The sequence below is a fragment of the Mauremys mutica genome, chromosome 9, assembly GCF_020497125.1.
Source record: "Mauremys mutica isolate MM-2020 ecotype Southern chromosome 9, ASM2049712v1, whole genome shotgun sequence".
NCBI classification, from domain to species: domain Eukaryota; kingdom Metazoa; phylum Chordata; order Testudines; family Geoemydidae; genus Mauremys; species Mauremys mutica.
The window spans coordinates 90,612,051-90,618,239 of NC_059080.1; the positions used below are offsets into that span (position 1 = coordinate 90,612,051).

The 6,189-nt window shown below is 47.3% G+C and overlaps 1 long non-coding RNA gene across 1 annotated transcript in view; it reads left to right on the forward strand.

Moving 5' to 3' along the window:
- The window catches only part of LOC123377620, a 34,388-nt gene extending 31,695 nt beyond the window's left edge, over positions 1–2,693 (forward strand). Inside the window, exons 3-4 of the long non-coding RNA XR_006582255.1 lie at positions 2,121–2,268; positions 2,566–2,693. This is a non-coding gene — a long non-coding RNA (uncharacterized LOC123377620). The remainder of the gene's footprint in view (positions 1–2,120; positions 2,269–2,565) is intronic.
- The last annotated feature ends 3,496 nt before the right edge of the window (positions 2,694–6,189 follow it).

Below are 6,189 nucleotides of genomic sequence, written 5' to 3' on the forward strand. Positions count from 1 at the left end.
GCAAACTCTGTGGTTTCCACCCTATCTCTGTGTTGTGAGGTCTGCTGGGTGAGGTCACTCTACAGATCCACTCCTCATTTCCTCTTAGGGCTCCCCAGTGCAATAGTGTCTGCCTAGCCAATTTGCGGCCTTGGCAGAGAATTTATACTCCAACATCAAGGTGGGACTCTCCGGGTTTAGTATAGGGAAGGAGATTGGGTAGTCACTCTGTCACTCAAAGTTCCTGTGTACTATGGAAATACAGTGGTCCAGAGTCACAAAGGGACTGACGCATTGCAACGCTGAGTGTGGCAAGGCACCTAGCAAATGCCAGGAACAACACTCTGATCCGCAAAGCCTAGTTAGGTGCTTTTGCTCTCTACACAACGCCTAGGGAGAGAGAAGTGCCTTAGAATGCAATCCACCAAAGCCAGCATGCGAGGTGGGGGGATACCTAAGCTAGCCAATGAAAGATACTGCCAAGAAGGATGTGTCCTAAGCCCCTCCCCTCTCTTGGAGATATGTACCGTTTTGAGCTTGTGATCCACCAACAGGAACCTGTCTCCTGGAGTCAGGCCCCTTAGATGCCTAATAAACATTGTGAGGGAATGAGTGGGACACCTGCCTTGGCTGGAGAAGGTGGTGCCTGCCTTATAACTGTCAGCCCAGTGGTTAAAGTACTCACCTGCAATATGGGAGACTCCGCTTCAGTTCCCCTCCCCTACCACAAGGGGAGAAGGGAGACCCCTATACAAATCCTATTTCCCAGCTGGCTGCCCTAAGCACCAGCCTGTAGAATCTCTCTCTCTCCCACCCAATGGCTTTGTAAGTATTCATCCACAGTGGAACAGTCCCTGGGTGAGAGACTGACTCTGTAGATTGTTGTTTAGGGCACCCACCCGGGAGGTAGCAGGGTCCAGTCCCCCTGATCTAGTCGCTCTTTTGTTATTGATCCACAGTGGAACAGTTTCAAGGAAAGAGACTTAGAGAGCCCCATATTAGAACATCCCATAGCTCAGCGGTTTGAGCACTCTCCTGAGACATGGGAGACCACTGTTCAAATTCTTTCTCCCCATCAGGCAGAGGGGGGAACTGAACCTGGATCTCCCACATCCTAGGGGAATGCTCTAACCACTGGGCTAAAAGCTATAACATGGAGCACTGCTTCTTCCGCTGGCCAGATTATGAATGGGAACCACTTTAGTAAGCAGTCTCTGAGCATGCCTATCAAATTGGGCCCTGCATGCGAGATAGACGTTCATTTGTCTGTGAATTGCTCTAGGGTTTGTATGGAAGATAGACGATCTGATGGAGACTTAGAAGGAGGTAGCAATCTGCATGCCCAGAGGCAGAAATTTAGGCCCTGGGGGAACTTCTACCATGAAATCTTAGTTGCCAAGTGAGTTTAGGTGCAGAAAGGGTTTGCTGGGAATTTTGTGAATTGCACTGGAGCCTAAACTAGGACTTAAGTGCCTAAGTCTGGGTTGTATGATAATGCACCTAAGTACCTCAGTGGATTGGGGCCAGGGTGCCCACATAGGGTGATCATTAATCTGCAGTCTGTGTCACCTGTGAAATGTATTGGGAATGTAGCAATGTGTGGTCTTTATCCCATGATATTTAAATGTAGGTAACCACACTATTTGACCACAGTGAGAAGTTGTCTGCCTCCACTGACACAAAGGTGTGTATCTTTGTTTTTACAACAAGACAACTAACAGTGCCACAGTTATCTCGCTGTCAAATCCTAGTGGAGACAAGGCAGCAGCAAATTTAACAAGATAGCTAGCTGAAGTCAGCATTATATTCCCCCCACTCAGGGCTGACCTTGCCTAGTTTATTTCATAGTGAAACTACAAGGCCTTGTCTCCACTAAGGCAGGGAACAGTAACTGAGAGTCTGGTGAAAGAGCCTTGAAAGAAAGAAGTATTTCTCTTGTTTCTAGAAGGGTTTTCTTGATGCTAGCAAAAAAGAGTTTCAAATGTAGGAATATTTCTCTCAAATGGAAATTATCCTTACAAACTGCAATTAAAAATCCTTCTTTGCCCTTGTTACTAATCATGCCTCAGGCATCTTATGGACAAGTCCTATAGAATTTAAAGAAAAGTATAACTGCTCTATTTATTTTAACCTTCTTATAGAATTTGGAGGATACAGATTTTTGGAGATTTCTTTTGCGGTTCTGAGGAACTCTGACTGGACCTGCAACGTTCTGTCCTTAGGTGAATAAAAAGAGAAATAGTGGATTCAGTGCCTCAGTTCCATGTCACTTATCAACTGTGAGACAAGGTGGGTGAGGTAATATCTTTTATTGGACCAACTTGTATTGTTCAAAGAGACATGCTTTCAAGCAACACTGATATTTTCTTTAGGTCTGGGATAAAATCATGAGGAGATAGTTGTTTTGTGGCGCACTCTCAAATTAAATGGGGTAATTGCAAAGAACCAGACCTGAAGAAGAGCTCTGTGTAGCTCAAAAGCTTGTCTCCTTCACGAACAGAAGTTGGTCCAATAAAATAAGGAAAAGCCTGGCTGACAATACCAAAATAGAAGAGTCATTTCTGAACATCTTCTCTCTTATTTTAGGACCTCAAAACACTTTGTAAACACTGGGCCAGCTCTTCAGTAGATGTAAAAACATGACACTCCCCCACTTCTGAAAGATGGCTGGTAAGTAGGGGAAAGGAAAGCAGCCTTTGTGTCCTAATATGAAGATGATGAGGAGACTGAGAAAGTGCCATAAAACTTCTAATTAAATGAGGTCATTGTAAAGTACAATTTACTCTAGTAAAATAAGTTACACGTGGAATCTTTGGACCTGATTCTCCTCTCATTTTCATCAGCTGAAATCAGTGGAACAACTCGTGTGAGTAACTAGTGTGAGCAAGGGGTTCACCATCTGGCCCATTGTGTTCCCAAGGGTGCGTGTTCTGCTTCATAGCTGATGGATGTATAGGTTTTCCTTAAATTACAGAAGTAATAGAAGCAAATAATGGTGCTATTATAGAACCAGACTGAAATATTATCAGTATTGTCTCTTTTCTCAAGATTACCCTGGCTGGGAGAATGTGCTTGAGAAGACAAGAGCAATATCAAAGGCCAACAAATTGCATAGATTTTTACACAACTAGGTTTTCTTCTCTCCAGTTTCTTTAAAGATGCACTTACCATTGCAGCCCGTGTCAGGGGTGGCTCTAGCCATTTCGCCGCCCCAAGCACGGCAGCACGCCGCAGGGGGTGCTCTGCCGGTTGCCGATCCCGCAGCTCCAGTGGACCTCCCGCAGATGTGCCTGTGGAGGGTCTGCTGGTCCCGCGGCTCCGGTAGACCTCCTGCGGATACTCCACTGAAGCCGTGGGACCAGCGGACCCTCCGCAGGCACGTCTGCGGGAGGTCCACCGGAGCCGCCTGCCGCCCTCCCGGCGACCTACAGAGCGCCCCCCGCGGCATGCCGCCCCAAGCACATGCTGGGGCCTGAAGCCGCCCCTGGCCCATGTGACAAGGGGCAAGTGCTGTTTCTAAGTGCACTTTTGTTACACTTGAAAATATATCCCAAGAAACTGATGTCCATTTAAAGACCATCTTTTAAATAGCAATTTCTTTGTCTATACTGGCATCTTCCACATCCTTCATGTCTGGTATTTTATAAATACTGTCTTTTCATCTACTCATGTTTGTGTTGGTATGATTACAAAGGAGATAATTCCAACAGATGCATACAGCACATAAGCAGGCAGGGAGACTATTAATTTCAGATAGCCCAGGCGTGGGCAAACTTTTTGGCCTGAGGGCCACATCTGGGTACGGCAATTGTATGTCAGGCCATGAATGCTCATGAAATTGGGGGTTGGGGTGCAGGAGGGGGTGAGGGCTCCGGCTGGAGGTGCAGGCTCTGGGGTGGGGCCAGAAATGAGTTCAGGGTGCAGGATGGGGCTCCAGGCTGGGTCAGGGGGTTGGGGTATGTGTTGGAGGTGAGGGCTCTGGGATGGGGTTGGGGGTGCAGGATGGTGCTCCGGGGTGGGACCAAGGGGTTCAGAGGGCAAGATGGGGATCAAAGGTGGGGAAGGGAGCTGGGGTGCAGGCTCTAGGTGGTGCTTACCTCAAGCAGCTCCTAGAAGCAGCAGCATGTCACCCTCCAGCTCCTACACAGAGGTGCAGCCAGGCGGCTCTGCACGCTGCCCTGTCTGCAGGCACTGCCCCTGCAGCTCCCATTGACCATGGTTCCTGGACAATGGGAACTGTGGCGGCAGCACTTGGAGTTGGGGCAGCATGTGGAGACCCTTGGATGTCCCTACACGTAGGAGCCGGAGGAGGGACATGCTACTGCTTCTGGGAGCCGCGCGGAGCAGGGCAAGCCCCTGACCCTACTCCCCAGCTGGAGCGCTGGAGAGGGGCAAGCCCCGGACCCCACTCCCTGGCAAGAGCTCGAACATCTGGAGGGCTGGATGTGGCCCCTGGGCCATAATTTGCCCACCCCTGAGATAGCCCCACTCACAAATAAGGAACAATGCAATTGTCAATCCCTTTGAAGCTTATCTCTGGAGCAGGCTGAGTTCAAATGCTCCCTGCTGCCGCTGCCCAGCTGGTGCAGAGGAGGAGGAAATTCAGGCAGGAAAAGGAAAACAAAGAACTTTGGAGTAAATAAAATCTGATTTTAGGAGGCGGACACACAGGGACAAGGGGAAGCAGACTGAATTCCAGTTCCGGAAGAGGCGGGAGTTTGGACAAGCTAAGACAGATGCATGTGGGCTGTTGTGTTTAAAAACTCTTTTCTTGTTAGGCTTTGATACCAATTGTGGAGATTAAATCATACTTTGCTTTGAAGAAAGCTGTTTTATGTCACCATGTTGACACTGGTCACAGCTCCCAGAGAGAAGAATTGGAGGACTCGAACCCAGTTGGGCCTGTTGAGGCCTCACACAGGGGACTGTAGCCTAGTATCCTGGTCTGAGGGTGAGAATCATGACGTTCTGCCCCAGGGAGGCGAAGGCAAGAGACCTAGAGGGGGTGCAACTGTAGTGTGGATTAGAGGTTGTGACACCAGATTGCCCTTCCCCTCCTCAAGAGGCATTCCTGATACCACCACTCTATGACACAGACTCTTGCCTGACACCACCACTATATGACCCTTGATGTTATTAATGATGGCCTGTATTTTGATAGGGTTTTTTGACATATGATATCAATTGTGATTCCAGCCATGGTACATATTAAGAAGGGGTTCATCTCCAATTAGTAATGTTCAGCATGCCCGTTGCTTTTCTTGATGCATATCCATAACTCTCATTGGCATCAACAGTAGTTTTGCATGAAGAGCAAAAGCAGCAATCTGAGCGTATGGGATTAGGGTTGATCCTGTTGTTTTTGGGCTTTTGCAACCCTGCATTTTCAGCTGGATCTTTATTCCTGGTGTACTGCCAAACCTACCTTTCCAGCACAGCAACAACGTGAACCATGATCAATAGCTGCACCTTATTGCAACCAAGAAAATTTGCAATGAGATTCTCATGTACTTTGGACAAATCAGGCTTTCTCCAGCCTAAACCTTTTAAAGGCTTGACATTTAAAACAAACAAATCCCCATTTCAGACTGCTCACTACCCAACTCATGCTCTGAGTAGCCCACGTAGGGATCTTATTCCCTTGTACTGGGGACAGTTCAAGTCACCATCAAGCCCTTAATAAATTAGTAGTAGGTGTCAGAGTAGCAGCCGAGTTAGTCTGTATTTGCAAAAAGAACAGGAGTACTTGAGGGCTACAAGCATCCGATGAAGTGGGCTGTAGCCCACGAAAGCTTATGCTCAAATAAATTTGTTAGTCTCTAAGGTGCCACAAGTACTCCTGTTCTTTTTAGTAGTAGGTGGTCTCTCCACTTTTTTCTTTTGGGTCTGAGGATCAGATTTACATCAAAATCCTGCCTTTCACAGAGAGGTTGTTTTTTTTTGACTGGTCAAAACAAATCTTTATTTTAAGATGGGAGTTCCTTCTCTCTAAGGAGAAGTCGCACTGTTACAGGTGATGAATTAAAATATAAAATTATAAATGTTAATAAGTGGCTTACTGAGGGGGTATGGTCCAAGAACTGGGCTAAGAGCCAGGAACTTCCAAATTCTAATGCAGACTCTCACATTAGCTCCCTCTGTGACTTTGGGATAGTAACTTAACTTTTCTTTACCAGTTTCCCCCTCTCTGAGGGGGGAGGTGAGGGAAAG